Source organism: Crocuta crocuta, unplaced genomic scaffold, assembly GCF_008692635.1.
Source record: "Crocuta crocuta isolate KB4526 unplaced genomic scaffold, BGI_CrCroc_1.0 scaffold299, whole genome shotgun sequence".
Classification (NCBI taxonomy): domain Eukaryota; kingdom Metazoa; phylum Chordata; class Mammalia; order Carnivora; family Hyaenidae; genus Crocuta; species Crocuta crocuta.
In genome coordinates, this window is record NW_027532747.1 from 7664430 (window position 1) to 7679624 (window position 15195).

General features: G+C 48.3%; 1 pseudogene; it reads right to left on the reverse strand.

Annotated features, from left to right (window-relative positions):
• Window positions 1–375: 375 nt before the first annotated feature.
• Window positions 376–787, reverse strand: LOC144245513 (large ribosomal subunit protein eL33 pseudogene; annotated as a pseudogene).
• Between the last annotated feature and the right edge of the window lie 14408 nt (window positions 788–15195).

The window sequence follows — 15195 nt, forward strand, 5'->3', positions numbered from 1 at the left end:
GGAGAACACGCTGCTCACCAGAATGACCCTTCCAGGGAATTCTGTCCTTGAGGAGGCGCCCTGGGCAACGGTCTCTGGGCTTTTGCTCAGGCTGGCCTGTTCAATTGCTCAGTGTCTATGGGTGCCCCTTTCCTTGCTCACCCTTCTATCTGTGGTATCTTTGAAGCCAGCACTTCAGCGTATTCTAATTTCAGCCTTCGCCTCTGCTCCGCTTGGCTGAGTACCATCACCAGTGCCAGCGCCAGCTTGCTCATCTGTAAAATGGGAGCGATAATACTCCCCTCACAGCTTTGTTGGACATATTTTTTTTTAATTTTTTAATTTTTTTTAATTTTTAAAATTTTTTTTTTACAAGAGAACAAATCTACACCTTTATTTATTTACTTTTCAGTTAGTTTAAATCCTTGAGGGGCACAGCATCACACGGATTCTGTGGCCAATGGCTTTAGCAGGAAGGTTGCTTCGGAATTTTGCACGAACCATGCCACGGTTTCCATGAGCACGAGTTACTTTTCCCCAGATTACTCTGGTTTTATTCGGTTTGCCACCAGGAGTCACTGTGTTGTTCTTTGCTTTGTACACATAAGCACATCTCTTGCCTAGATAGAACTCAGTTTCATCTCGGGCATAAACACCTTCAATTTTAAGAAGAGCTGTGTGCTCCCTCTGGTTCCTGAGACCCCGTTTATAGCCAGCAAAAATGGCTTTGGACCACAACCTTCCAGACATATTTGTCGTTTCAGGAGTCCTGTTCCCAGCAGGCCTCCACGGGTTCAAAGATGGCGGAAAGAGAGCTGTTGGACATATTTTTTAAATGCTTACTTTGTTTTTGAGAGAGAAAGACATAGCATGAGCAGAGGAGGGGCAGAGTGAGAGAGGGAGACACAGGATTCGAAGGAGGTCCAGGCTCAGCTGTCAGCACAGAGCCTGACACGGGGCTCAAACCCATGAACCATGAGATCATGACCTGAGCCAAAGTTGGACACTTACCCAACTGAGCCACCCAGGCACCCCTGTTGGATGTATTTCTTGAGATAAGGCATTGGAAGGTGTTTCCTAAATTTCGAAGAGCCAAACACTGCCCAGACTCGTTTGTGAACTGAACAGCACATTAGATTATGTTGTCACGTTCTCCAGGGGACAAGCATGATGGAGAGGATTTTATTGCTTGTTTTCTCTTTGTTCCCTCATCCCCCCCAGCTCCTGAGGCTGATAAACCTTTGGAACTTTCTGGAACTTTCACCCTCAGCCCCCCACTGCCCTCCCCTTATTGTGTCTGTTACGTTTTACCAGATAAAGGCGGCCTTGGCTGGATTAACTTTTCCAGGGAAGGCGATTGCAACAATTGTTGCCCTACTTTGCTGAGCTTCCGTCTTCACTCTGTCACTCGATCTTTACGTCTTCACTCCGTCTGATCCGCACCCTTGCTCCCCCTCCTGGAGCGTCTATGGGTCTGACTCACTAACCAGCAGGGGTTTCCCACGGCAGCCCCCCCATAGCCCACCAGGGGTACTTTTCACCATGCCTTGATCCAGAGATAAGACCCTTAGCCGGCACCACGTTCCCAAAGGCATGCTATGCCTTCTGATTCCAGCTCTTTGGGGAAACTGAGGCATGGAGAGGTTTGTGAAGATTCGCAAGCGAGGCAGGATTAGAGCCTGTTCCCTCATGTTCTCTCTCTCTCTCTCTGTCTCTCTCTCTCTCTGTCTCTCTGCCGAGGGTTTCTGGGACCACATTGCCATCCTGTGCCAGGATGGGGCTGAGATAACAGTTGGGGAAGAAAGCAGGGGCCGGAGGTGAAGAGGGCATGTTGGAGGCTTATCAGAAACCCAGAGAATGGGTGAATGCACAGCAGGATCAGAGCCAAGGAGACTGTCAGGAGCACAGGGCAGGTCCCTCTGGGGATCGGTATCAGAACAGCCAGTATCTGGAACCAGCCCAGGCTTCTGGAAGAGGTACGGTCTTCAGAGCCTACGGAACTCAGCTCTGTTTCCAAATAACTGGTAACAGTTAAATCCCTCGGCTGCCTGAGCTCCAGAGTCTTCATTTATAAGTGGGGACACCTCCCCTATAAGGCTATTAGAAGTAGCTTCAATCATGGATATAACCTGCCGGCACATAGTAGGTGCTCAATTAATGTTATTTTCCTTGTGTCATCCCCAAGAGTCACATTACAAGAAGAATAGAATCTGGAATGAGGGAGATGAAGTCCCCCATCTTCTGCCTGTTTCCAACCTGGCCTGGAGCCAAGGTTCCCATAGCGCGTCAGACAGGAACAAGGGGACCATGGCTGGAGAATACAGACAATGGTGCAGAGGGTTCTTAGGATTGTGTCCTGAAGCCTGGGTAAGGAGAAGGTGGCATTGACATTGGACAAGAGATGATATAGGCACGTGCTGGGATGCATCATGAGATGCCTGAAGGCCAGTCAGCTGTGCACTTGGCCAAAACTTACCAAGGGCATCGATGTGCCAGCAGCATGCAGGGCTCTGGGGACAGGATGCCAGGCACAGCCCTTTTCCCCAAGGAGCTCGCAGACTTCCCAATGTTTAGGAAGGAGTAGGCTTTGCCATTCCAATGTCCAATGGCCTCTTGTTTCACTTACAATGATACGCAGAGTCTTAACAATGACCCAGAAGGCATAGAATGGCCAGGCTTCTATCTACTTTCCCACTTCACCTCCTAGCACTGTCTTTCCTTCATTTATGTCCCTCCAGCCTCACTACTCTTCTTTCTGTTCCTCCAGAATGCTAAGCTTAGCCATACCTCAGGGCCTTTGCACATCCATCCTGTTCCCCCTGCCAGAAGAACACTTCCAAGGTGGACCCTTCTTGTCATGCAGGTCTCTGCTCAAATACAATGTCCTCAGGGAGGTCCTTGGTCACACTCCACAGAGAGCTTTGTCCACCTTCTGCCCATGGTCACTACGAGTCACCTTGCTCTGTTTAGTCCCCCCATGGCAATGACCCCTACCTGAAACCATTGTTCACATTTACCTGTTTGCTGTCCGTCTTGCTCCACTAGAATGTAGCCTGCATGAGAGCTGATACCCACCTAGACAGTACAGAGGTGTCTAAAGCAAAGTGCGCGAGATGATCCATGGGTTAGAGTGGCAGGAAGAAAATACTAGAACTTTGTTTAGCTTTTATTGCTTTAATTAAAAAAAATGATGTTCTACTAGTACTTAATAGATGTTACTGAAGACTTCACTCAGTCACGTCGCCCAGGCATACGCCATGTGCAGAACCCAAGGTATGTTGATGAAAGGGGTGCCTTGTAGCATGGGGGGTGGGTGGGACAGTATTGTCTTCAGTGCTTGGTTCAACTTCTGACCAAAGGCTTATATTACAGTTTCTGGGTGCCTGGCTAAGCGCATTTAGGAATCATACAGAATACATAACCGAGGGGTTAACTGATAATGAACACTAGTAAGTGGGTAACCCACTTACAGAGCTTCCCACAGGAAGCTGTGGGTTATGCAGAGAGAACTGTACAAACAGAAAATGGCAGAAACCGCGTGGCTCGCACTAGAGGCAGCCGTGTATAGTTGTGCAGGTTGTGAACTGCACAGAGGCACGCAGGCAGGGGGCGAGTGGGGCCTGAAATCCCATCTATACCCCTCTGGCCAGCTCTTTCTGCCACATGTGGGGCTGTGTCCACCTGGATGGGACACCTTCGCATTTGCACAAAGGCCACTGTGGGTTCCCCATGGCCTGCCCATCCTCCGAGTACTGGCTCCCATTAACCCCACTGCACAGGACTCTGGTGGTCAAGCCACATCCCATAAGGGATCGGCCATAGTGCTCAAGAGGCCACAAGGACTTTCTGAAGCACACATTTACACCCATGATCAGTAACTAACTACTCCAGGCCTTTCCTGGAGACCTCGCCCAGTGCCTCTGCTCTTATAGAAATACCCATGTGCCCAGTGAGAAAGCTAGCTTTCCCTCCTCCCGTGCTACTAAGGATGAGCGTTGGGGCAGAAATCTATCGAAGGAGAAATAGCGAGGCCTCTCCCAAGGATTTTCAGAGAACTCCCTTTTCTAACATAGGCAGTACGCCTCCTCTTTATGGCTTCCTCCTTCCTCTCTGGAATACAGACGTGCTGACCAGTGATGTGGCAGCTGCCTTGTCATCGTGAGGGAAAGGGCAAGACAGTGGCAGAGATTCATCCCGACATCTTTGAGCCTCTGAGATGGTGCCAGGAACTGCCATCTTTCTGTTGGTTGAGAAAACACAACCCTCTAATCTGTTCAAGCCCAGGGGTTCTTTTGGATCAAGTTCTGTGTTACTTGAAGCCGAACACAGCTCTGGCAAATTCACCCCTTGGTAAATATTGCTCCTGGAAATGTTAGCTATAAGCGTGCGGAATGATCCCAGTTAGTTTAAGAACTAAGACCAATCTTTGTAAATTTCTCCAGCGGTGCCTAAAATCATGTATCCCTCAATCTGGAATGTTACAAACCGGTATTGATTTCAATAATATATTTGCAAAATCTCCTTAAATACTTTGTATTGAGGTGTAATACACATACAGAAACAAGCAAATATGGCGAGTGTATGGCTGGCTCATTAATTACTCACAAAATGAACACATCCGAATGGTCAGGACCCAGATCAGGAAAAGGAATGTGACCATCTTTCTGGGGGAAGCCTCTTTTGATCTTTCTTTCTTAATAGCGGAAACAAAAAGACACATACTGTTGGTCATAGTAAAAATGATTTGTCAGCAAACACTGTTTAATGAACCAGATACAACATTGTTGAAGATCCAAAACAGGGATTGACTAGAACAAACTCCTCACGTGGGTGGTTTGCTTAAGGTTGGATGAAGATATTGAGTCTACTACATCTCTAATTAGCAGGTTTGCAAATTCTGAGGTCCTGTGGCAGCAATGGAATATACCTAAAAATGATTGTTTTTTGGTGAAACGCTAAAGGAAAAATGTACCGAAGCATATATATTTTTGACACTTCATTATTTCTTAAATCAAAACAGTATTTTTATGGGAAAAGAGTGTGGGCACATATGCAGTATCCGTTTAGACTAGAATCTGCAAAGGATCCTGGGGTATATTTATAAAAGCAGTATCATATATGCAACTCTTCCCTTATATGTTGGGTAAGCAAGCTATATTATTGATGGGTTTAATTTTACAAAACAAGCCTTTGTAATTCTTTATATTAAGATAGAGAATCATCCCAAGTGTCTTGATTTGAAAGATATTGTCAATATTATGAGTTTTGTAAAAAGAGCATCTCACATTGTATCTTTACAAGATGAAGAATTATGCTGAAAGCCTTGATGCCACACAGGAATTTGCTGCCTATATTGTGCAAAGCACTTACAGGTCTGGTTCTTAAAGATATTTTTTATATTTTGTTTCTTTTACTAGTGTAGGTGTTTTCAAATTTGTTGACATTATTTTGTTTTGCAATAAGAAATGGATCTCATTTCCAAGTGGATTTATTTCTAAAAAAATATGTTTCTTCTATACAAAAGAAATTTTAATTATAAGTGAGACAGGAACAGTTTTCAAAAGACCAAAAAAAAAAAAAAAAAACCACCCTCAAAAAACCAACCAGGCTCTTTGAATATCTTTCTTTTGAAAACTAGTATACAGAAATAGTTCTATTGTTAATTAATGTTGGAAGCCATGTAAACATGTCACCTATAAAAATTCTCACGTATCTGTAAACTTGAAAATGCTTGGCCACAGATTTTTTTTTACATCTGTTTAAAACCCTTTTTCTAAATAAAGAGTTCCAGAGATTTTGAAGTGGAGGTGGACTGTTAGGTCACTGCCCCTCCCTGGGAAAAGATGCTATGTTGACCCTGAACACTCAAATATGTGCAGTGTCCCTTAGGGGAATAGGTTTTATGAGCCATGCCCGGCTCACTGTGCGTCCTTTCCCCACCACTGTGACCAGCAGTGCCTGGGATGGAGTCTGGGCCCCAGAGTGAGGACGGTGTACAGCATCCTAGCAGCCAGCCAGGGACTGACATGGGGCGTGGAAACTGGCCAGTGAGGCAGGGAATGGGTAGTCATCTGGTTTGACTGGACCACTGGATAGAAATGGCAGAAAATTGAGAGATGAGACTCAGAAAGCAGGTCGGGGGACACCTGGGTTGCTCAGCAGGTTAAGCATCCAACCTCCAATCAGGTCATGATCTCAAGGTTCTTGGGTCGGAGCCCCTTGTCGGGCTCTGTGCTGACAGCTCAGAGTCTGCTTGGGATTCTCTCGCTTGCTCCTTCTCTCTCTGACCCTCCCCAACTCTCTCTCACGCTCTCTCAAAATAAATAAATATACTTTTCTTAAAAAGTTTAAAGGGGCATCTGGGTGGCTCAGTCAGTTAAGCGTCCAACTTCAGCTCCGGTCATGATCTCATGGTTCTTGAGTTCGAGCCCCGCATCAGGCTCTGTGCTGACAGCTCAGAGCCTGGAGCCTGTTTCAGATTCTGTGTCTCCCCCTCACTCTGCCCTCTCACTCCTGCTCGCACTCTATCTTTCTCACTCAAAAAATAAGTAAACATTAAAAAAGAAAGGAAGGAATGAAGGGAGGGAGGGAGGAAGGGAGGGAGGGAGGGAGGAAAGAAGGAAGAAAGGCAGGTTGGGATGGCATGGAAAAGGACCAGGAGTCCACAGGGGAGTGCACTGGGGGTGGAGTCCCCGAGGAATCCGGGAGGGGTTGTGAGCCGGGAGGCCAGCCCAGAGCTCCACGCAGAGAATGGTTTGCGCATCACCCTCATCAACACAGTAGAGAAATGAGGTGCGTTGGATGGGACTGTGGCCGTGGGTGGAAGGAGGCTTGCATCCATGAGGCTGGTATGAATGTCATTCTGTGACTTCCTGCAGGGGTTTCTCTGCGGCAGTAAAAATAGTCTCTTTGACCCTCCTTGCCAAGTACTGGGCTCTGTAAAGTACTTCACACGCATGATAAGGATCACAAAGTCAGCAAAGCCGAATAACATTTACAGGCACCTCCCAGGGGAGAGGTGCCCTTAAGATCCTCATTTCACAGATGTTCCTGTCTCAGTTAAGCACCTGCTGTGTAGACTGCAAACATGGCCCCAGTTCCTCACCCCTCCCTGCATGCATGCCCTCTGCACGTAGATTTGCAGGGTCCTCACACCCTGATTTCGGGTTTGGCCAACAGATCGAGGTAGAAGTGATGATGGCGAGCTCGTTCTCGGCCCAGGGCTTTCGTGTCTACACCTGAGGTCTTTGTCTCTGTCATCTTCAGAAGAGGGAGATACCCAAGCTAGCCTGCTGGGGAAGAAGAGGAACATGGAACAGAGCTGAGTCATCCTAGGGGAACCCAGCCTAAATTGGGGGGCAGCCAGCTGACTTCCAGACACGCGAGTAAGCCCAGAACAAATCGATGGAGTCACCAGTTATCTATCTGGCTGGCTCCATATGCATGAACCGTGGACACTGATCCTACACCACCAAATTCTGGCTGTTTGTTACATGGTACTATCATGGCAGCAGGTAACTGATACAAGCACAGTCAAGGCTTGAGCTGCCAGTGGACATCAGGTGTCTGACTTTGCGTTGTATTGGCTCTAATGCGTTGTGCACTGCCCTTGGTGGGCAAATTCCCAGGAAACGGCAGCGATGAATTCCTTCCCTGTCAGAACACTTGCTTTCCTCATGTCCCCTCTTTGATTTCCCTCTGCCTCATGTACTTTTAAACAGCACACACACATCTGTTTGGAATCTTTTATTTATTTATTTTTTCCTGAGCTATTGGCATTTCAAATGTGCTCACCCTAAAAGAAGAGTTTTGTTTCATTTTTTTCCCAAATGCCCTTTTGTTTGTATCACATCTGTGTTTTTATATGAAATGNNTGCCCGTCCCCTGCTCACACTCAGTCTCTCTCTGTCTCTCAAAAAAGGAATAAACATTAAAAAATTAAAAATAAATAAATTAAATTAAATGTGCCTTGGGGGTGTGGCCTGCGTGCCTCAACCAGTTGAATGTCCAACTCTTAATTTCCTCTTGGGTCATGGTCCCAGGGTTGTGGGATTGAGCCCCGTGCTGGGCTCAGCACTGAGCAGGAAGCCTGCTTAAGAATCTCTCCCCCTCTACCCCTCACCCATGCATGTACACAGACGTGCGGCCTCTCTCAAGAACAAACAAACAAACAAATAAATAAATAAGTGTGGTTTGGGATTTTCTGATCTTCTGCTTCCCCCTCACCGCATCCCAAACCATGGCAGCATCACCAGGAGGCAGCACTAGAGGTCACTTAGCCTACCTCGTGACAGTCACCTTCACGTTGTCCCCATGGTATCTCTGTCCTTCCCCCGGCAATCAAGAGCTGGAGAGAAATTTCCAAAGCCAGTCCTGTTTCTTCTTCCTAAAGCCCAGGTACTGCGCTCACATAAAGTCCAAACCCCCTAGACGGACTTCCAAGGTCTGTCGGGACGGTCCCCACCCCACCCCAGACCTTGTCACTGTCTCCACCCTCACTCCGCTAACCGGTCACACTAAGTACCTTACAGCTTCTGGAACTGAATGTGCCAACTTGTCTCCTTCCTCCGAGCCTCCTCACACACTCTCTCTTCTGCTTTCTCTTACCCCCTTTCTCTCTGATGTCTCCCTTCTAAGCCCAGCGAAGTCCTGGAAGACCCACCCTAAGTGTCACCTCCCGTAGGACAGTCACCTTCGCAGCCCCAGAGGTGTCGTGCTGGGACAGCCAAGCAGTGACTCAATTAAATGGTGTGGGAATGAAAAAGTGTGGCGCTTACTCCTTCTGCAGCTGCCTCCCTTCTTCATAACTCAGTTCACTCTAACTGGACTCGGCAGAACGTCTGTACAAGGAAGGGGTGGGGGGTGCAGGTGTGGATACGCAAGGTCAGGGGACAGGGCTAGTGGCTGGCGTTAACATTTGTTATTGTGGCTGTGTGATCTTCGATGCAATGTCTAACCTGTCTTCCGCTTCATGCCTGTAAGACGGGTGACTGTCCACTCACAAGGTCACTGAGGGACTAAAGTTGTCTGATATAAGAGCTTTGCGATCTGCCATATGATTAGGATTTCACCATCTCCTGTGCACTGTTGAGAGCATCCCGGATGCTTTGAATCAGTCTCTTTTCTTGACACTGGTCTGTTTTGTAGCCTCTGGAAAGAAGATCAGGACCTTAGATAGAAGGTTGTGTCATGAATTAAGTGAGGAAAACACATATTTCCCCTAAGTTTCTATCTAGTTAAGTGATACCACTGACGTTGTAAATGCACTTCTTGGTCTCTACTGTTTCCCCGCAAAGCCCCAGTCTCTTCTCTTTCCTGGAGGTGGACCTGTTGAAAATTTTGGGGAGTAGATGCTGTTCTCTTCGGTGACCAATAGCACTGCCACCCCAGCCTGCTGCTCAGAGTGTCCTCCTCCTCAGTTCAAAAGGCTTTTTACCATTTCAACTGCCCTCCATGGCACCAAGTAGTCCCTTCCAGGGATCGGGTCATGGGGTAAGGATGGGATGCCTGTGGTTTAAAAGTCTGCACCTGAAGCTCTTTTTCACTCTAGCGTAGAAGACAATTTAATATCAAAATGCAGCAGAAATGAAATCCTTTACAAACTGGATGTGCAGGGGTGCATGGGTGGCTCAGTTGGTTAAGCGTCCGACTTTGGCTCCAGTCACAATCTCATGGTTCATGAGTTCAAGCACCGCATTAGGCTCGCTGCAGTCAGTGCAACTGCTACGGGTCCTCTGTTCCCCTCTCTCCCTTGTGCTTTACCAAAAATAAATAAATATTTTTAAAAAACACCAAACTGGATGTGAAAATGGGTGGCTCTATGGAAAACAGCAGAGAGAACAGGAGAATTCAGTGATGGAGTCTGAAAAAGGTGGTGTTGGGTCTTAGTTTTGTGTTTTATCAGCTGCATGGCATTGAGCCTCAATGTCTTTTTCTATCAAATGGGCAAAATTACCCACCTCATGGTGGGGGCAAGAATTAAATAAGGTAATACACGCACTCAATGGCCAGCCCTTGGAATGGGCCCTGTTCCCAGCAGCTAGGGAAGATAATGGTCACCTTACATTTGAATCCTTATAAATGCTCTTGGTTTGACTTCTTTCTCAAATAGTTTATTTTGAACAGCAAAGTTCTGTATGAGGGGTGACACTTCAGCCTGAGAATAACACCATCTGTGTTAGTTAGGGACACCTGGCTGGTCCCAGGAGAGAATCACAAAAAGGGAGACCAAAGGGATACAGAGATTTGTCCTCATAGCTGCAAGCTTCCCTCCCAGAGGAGCCACAAAAGAGAAGGCACAGGACCCATCTAGAGATGGTGAGACTGTTCTAGAAAGGGAGACAGAGTGGGAGTCGTGCTCAAAGTCTGGGGCTCCAGTATTTCCCTGGAGGCTGTATGTGTCTGCTGGGAGAAGGGCATTGGGCTGAACGGGTGGGACAGGAGCCAGGGGCTTTGGCTCAGTCCTTCCCGATAGGCCACAGAGGCTTACAGAGGGAGTCTCCAGGCAAGGAATTTCTTCCCAGAGACCCCCAAAGCTCTCCTCCTTGCAACTCTAGGTCGAAAACTACAAGGATCACAAGAAACAGTGGATAATTTGGGAGAGGAAGAAAGCTTCCAAAAGATGCTTTATGTTGTACACGATCCTCTCCATCAACGTCACACCTAATCACACGTGTTAATTTGTTAGACGCTTTCCTGAGCAAGTTGCCATGGATGGCAAGGGGCCAGCTCCGGGTGCCTCCTGGGACCTGTGGATAGTAAAGCACCCAGGCCTTAGCCGCCGGCACTGGCAGAAAATCCTCTGCGTCCAAGCCCTCCATCCATCTGGCCCTTGTCCCCCTCATTCTTCTCCACCACCTTTTCCTGCTTCTGAGGCTTTATTTTTCTCTCTTCTCACCAACTGGCTATTCCCCTTAGTCCACATGGCAGAGCAAAGCTGCCACTTCTCTAGGCTTATGTCTCTTCTAGGTCAGAGAGCCGCCCAACCAAACAGGCGTGACTTTGGAGTCCAGATCCCAGAGGAAGGGACTCCATGGACCCAGATGGCCAGCATAACGGTAAAGATCCAGAGATGGGGAACAGGAAGTTTCTGGATGAGAGGGTTCTCAGCAAACAGAAACCATACATGTCAACTATAGCTATTTAATTATTTTACTTTTTACTTTTTTAATGTTTTATTATTTGTCTTTGAGAGAGAGAGAGAGAGAGAGAGAGAAACAGAATGCAAGCAGGGGAAGGGCAGAGAGAGAGGGAGACACACAATCTGAAGCAGGCTCCAGGCTCTGAGCCGACAGCACAGAGCCTGATGCAGGGCTTGAACTCACAAGCTGTGAGATCATGACCTGAGCCAAAGTCAGATGCTTAACCAACTGAGCCCTCCAGGAGCCCCTAATTATTTTAAGGTTAATAAAGATGCAGCATTTAATTAAATAACAACTTTTAATATCTATGTATGAGATATCCACTTATACATGTTATTCCATTTCTTAGTAAAAGCACCTAGTTTTCTCACAAAATAAAACAGAAAGATGTTACCTACAAAAACCTACCTGTTCATGTTTATCTCACAATCCAAACCCTTGATTTTCTTTTTTCTGCACACTACTATGTGTGATAAACTATTATGCCAGTAACAAGAATGTTCTTTCTTCTGGTATCAGAGGAAGACATCTTGTGATAATGATCTGTGGTGTTTCCCCAACCTCCACGAATATGCTGGAAACCATTGAATTGTGCACGCTAAATACTAGAGTTGTATAGAACGCAAACTCTTTCTAATAAAGCTGTTAAAAGAAAAAATTCCATCCATCTAGCCAATTTTTAGTGGGCCCCTACCACCTACCAGCATTGTTCCAGACCCTGAAGGAACAGCAAGGAGGTGGCTGTCCTCACGGGCAGTGAGGGGTGGGGGAGAGAGAGGGCAAACAAACAAATATGGTAGTAAGTGCTAGAGAGGAAAGTAAAACACAAAGGGGGTGAAGTAGGGCATAAAGGTCTGTTGCTAGGTCACCAAGGGAGACATCTCTGAAGCTGACATTTGGACAGAAGCTCGAGGCAGGAGGGCACAGACCTGGGGTCCGGGGGTTCTAGTTGGTCAAGGCCCAGGCTCATGGCCAAGGGTCTCGCCGCCCAGCTGGTGTTTCTCCACTGTTGTCCGTAGCACCCCAGACTTCCTCAGAGGCCAGCCAGTGGGGGTGCCCTGGCAAGGGCTGTCATCTCCAATTTTCACCACCTTCCCTTTCAATCAGAGAGTGCCTCCACTTTGGGTTGGTTATGTCAGGGTAGCATATAAAATCATATTTTAAAAATAAGCATGCTGCAAAATCGAAGAAGTTTGAAGACCACCAATTGGGGAGTTGAAATGGGGAAGGGGAGGGGAATGGCCCCAGTGGAAGCCAAGGTGTTAGACTAAGGTAGAGTCATGGCAGATGCCATGGGTTGAAAGAGATCTGTAGAAGTCTTAACCTCCAGTGTCTCAGGATGTGATCTTATTTGGAAACAGGACCTTCACGGAAATAATCAAGTTGAAATGACATCATGAGTGTGGGCCTTGATCCACTGTAATTGTGTTCCTTCCAAAACAGGGGAAATTGGGACACAGAGACAGGTACAAAGGGAAGAAGATGTGCAGAGACACAGGAGAGCACCACGTGATGACTGAGGCAGAGGCTGGGCTGACACTGCCACAAGCCAAGGGACCCCGAGGACTGCCTGGGGCCCCCAGGAATTGGGGAGGGGCACGTAGCAGTTCTCTCCAGAGTCTCAGAGAGAGCGCGGCCCCACTGACACCTTGATCTCAGACCTCCAGCCTCCAGAGCCATGAGGGAACTCATGTCTGTTGTTTCACGGCCCAGGCTGTGGTTCTGTTACAGCGGCCTGAGCACACTAACACACCAGGTGATGTGGGACAAGCTTTCCCACAGCACCCCCCTGCCTGCGGTGGGTACCCCCAACCCACTCCCGGACCCCTACCCTGTCCATTCTCACGACATTTACCATCGTCTTGTCCATTCATGTGCTTGTTTCCGGTCTGTGTCCTCACGTTGTTTGCTGCTGGATTTCAATTGCCCGGAACAGGGTGTGCACACAGTCAGAGCTCCATCCAGACGGGCCGAATGAACGGATGAAGACCCCCAGGAGGTGAGTTGCCGGCTGAGCTCTCTGAAGCAGATGCTGAGAGGGGGGTTGCGATACAAGATGCTTGGTGCAGACCAGCACCTGGGAACGGAAGCAGGAGGAAGCAAGGCGGGCAGATGGGAACGAGGAACTTCAGTGCTCGCTGACAGGGTTTTGGCCAGTTCCCGAGCTCGAGAGGGAACACCATGCAGTGGGCTAAAACGGCGAGGCCTTCTCATCCCATCTAGCTCAATTGCTGGACACAGCCTTCCCCGGGGATCGGAAGACCCCGAAGGAGCCAACAGCTGGATGCCGTCTGCTGACCACATTCTTCACGTCCACCAGACCTGGGCTGGACACTCAGGTTCATAAGGTACTGGTGCTGCAGCCACAGGAAATGATGAGCACCAAACAGCCTGCGATCTGTGCCCTGGAAACGTGCAGGTCGAGCCCGGCTGGAAGGAGAAGAGTGTGGTCTCTTCTAATCAAGGAATCGGGGAGGGTCTCCGGAAGCTGGAACTTCACTTGAAGGGCTTATTGTGCAGAAGCTGGAGTAGAGGGGCTTCCAAGGGAAAAGGCAGCCCCGAAGTGGGGAGTGCGAATGTTCCTGCAGAGGGATGTGTGGTTTAGCAGCGGTGTAGACACGTGATTAGCCAGGATGCTTCTAGAGAGGTGGGTGGAGGCCATACACAGGGCCATGGATGGTGGGCTGGGTGCTGAGGGGCGAGCACTTACCCAGCAGTGGAAGATGCCTTTGCTTCACTTTCAGGAAGGGAACCCATCTCCCGCAGGGCTGATTGGGACCAGGTCAGTGAGCAGGTGGCCGACTCGCCCCGTAGAACGTGACATTATGCAGCCGCTCCAGAATCCAAGCCGCATGGGAAAGAAAGAGCAGCTCAAGGGAATGCTGGCACAAGGCATTGCTTTAGAAACTTCTAGGAAGGACAGAATAGAAACAGGATCAATGGAAGTGGCCCCAAAACTGACAGAAAAAAAATCTGTGTTCTACCACAAATTCCCAGAAGCAGATTGGAGCTTTCATCTGCTAAAGAAGCCCCAGTGGCTGTCGTCATCACCCTCCGGGGGAGGAGATGAGAGCCGCTGATGCAGTGTATCCTTCAACAAGAGAGAGCGTTGGGAAAGTCATCAGGGCAGCACTTACCAACCAGGTGGTCAGGTGGCCATGCTTAATGCCTCCTGTCCCCACAGGACCTGCCTGTGCTGGGCAGTGAGAATCATGCCAGGTGGCCCTGCAGGTCCCAGCGGAGTTTCTGCCCTCATGAACCCCTGGCTACACCTGCCTACTCCCCCGCTCCCCTTGTCTTGAGCCTGAGTCTGAAGTGCCAAAGATTCCCCTGGTCAGTTGCCCCTCCAGACTCCAGCAAGAAACACCTGCCTGTACTGCTTTCCATTTTGTTAAATTTCTGGAATGGGGACTTAATTCTCTAGCTCAGCAGGCTGGCATAGTGGCTGGCACTGTAATTCAACTACAGATGAATTACAGACATGTCCCTGACTAAAGTGCCACTGTACGTTCCCTAGGGGAAACCGGATCTGTGGCAACCCGAGGGAATTCTTTGAGTGCTGTGTCCCCAAGCCTAACACAGTGCCAGGCACAGAGACGCAATCAGTAAAAACTTGCAGGTGGGCGAATGAATGAATGATGGATGAAAGGTAGTGGGGGGTGGGCCACGGGAGGCAATCCCACTGTGAGCACCAAGACCCGCAGTTTTGCCCATGTCCCACTCCAGGACCCTTCTGCTATTTATCCCACCTGTCTTCACAGGCCACCTGGCTACATCCAGAACTTTATTCCCACTCAGAGATAGATGGCCAAGAACAGGGCAAGCTGAGGGCTGAGGATGTAAATGTATTTTAATGTCAAGATGAAGGAAAGGAAGGCAGCTGTGTTAACCACTATATGACCAATGCTAAATGTCCATCGACTGAGGAATGGATCAAGAAGATGTGGTTTATACATACAATGGAAAACTACTTGGCAATGAGAAAGAATGAAATCTTGCCATTTGCAGCAACGTGGATGGAACTGGAGGGTGTTAGGCTAAGTGAAATAAGTCAGGCAGAGAAAGACAGATACCA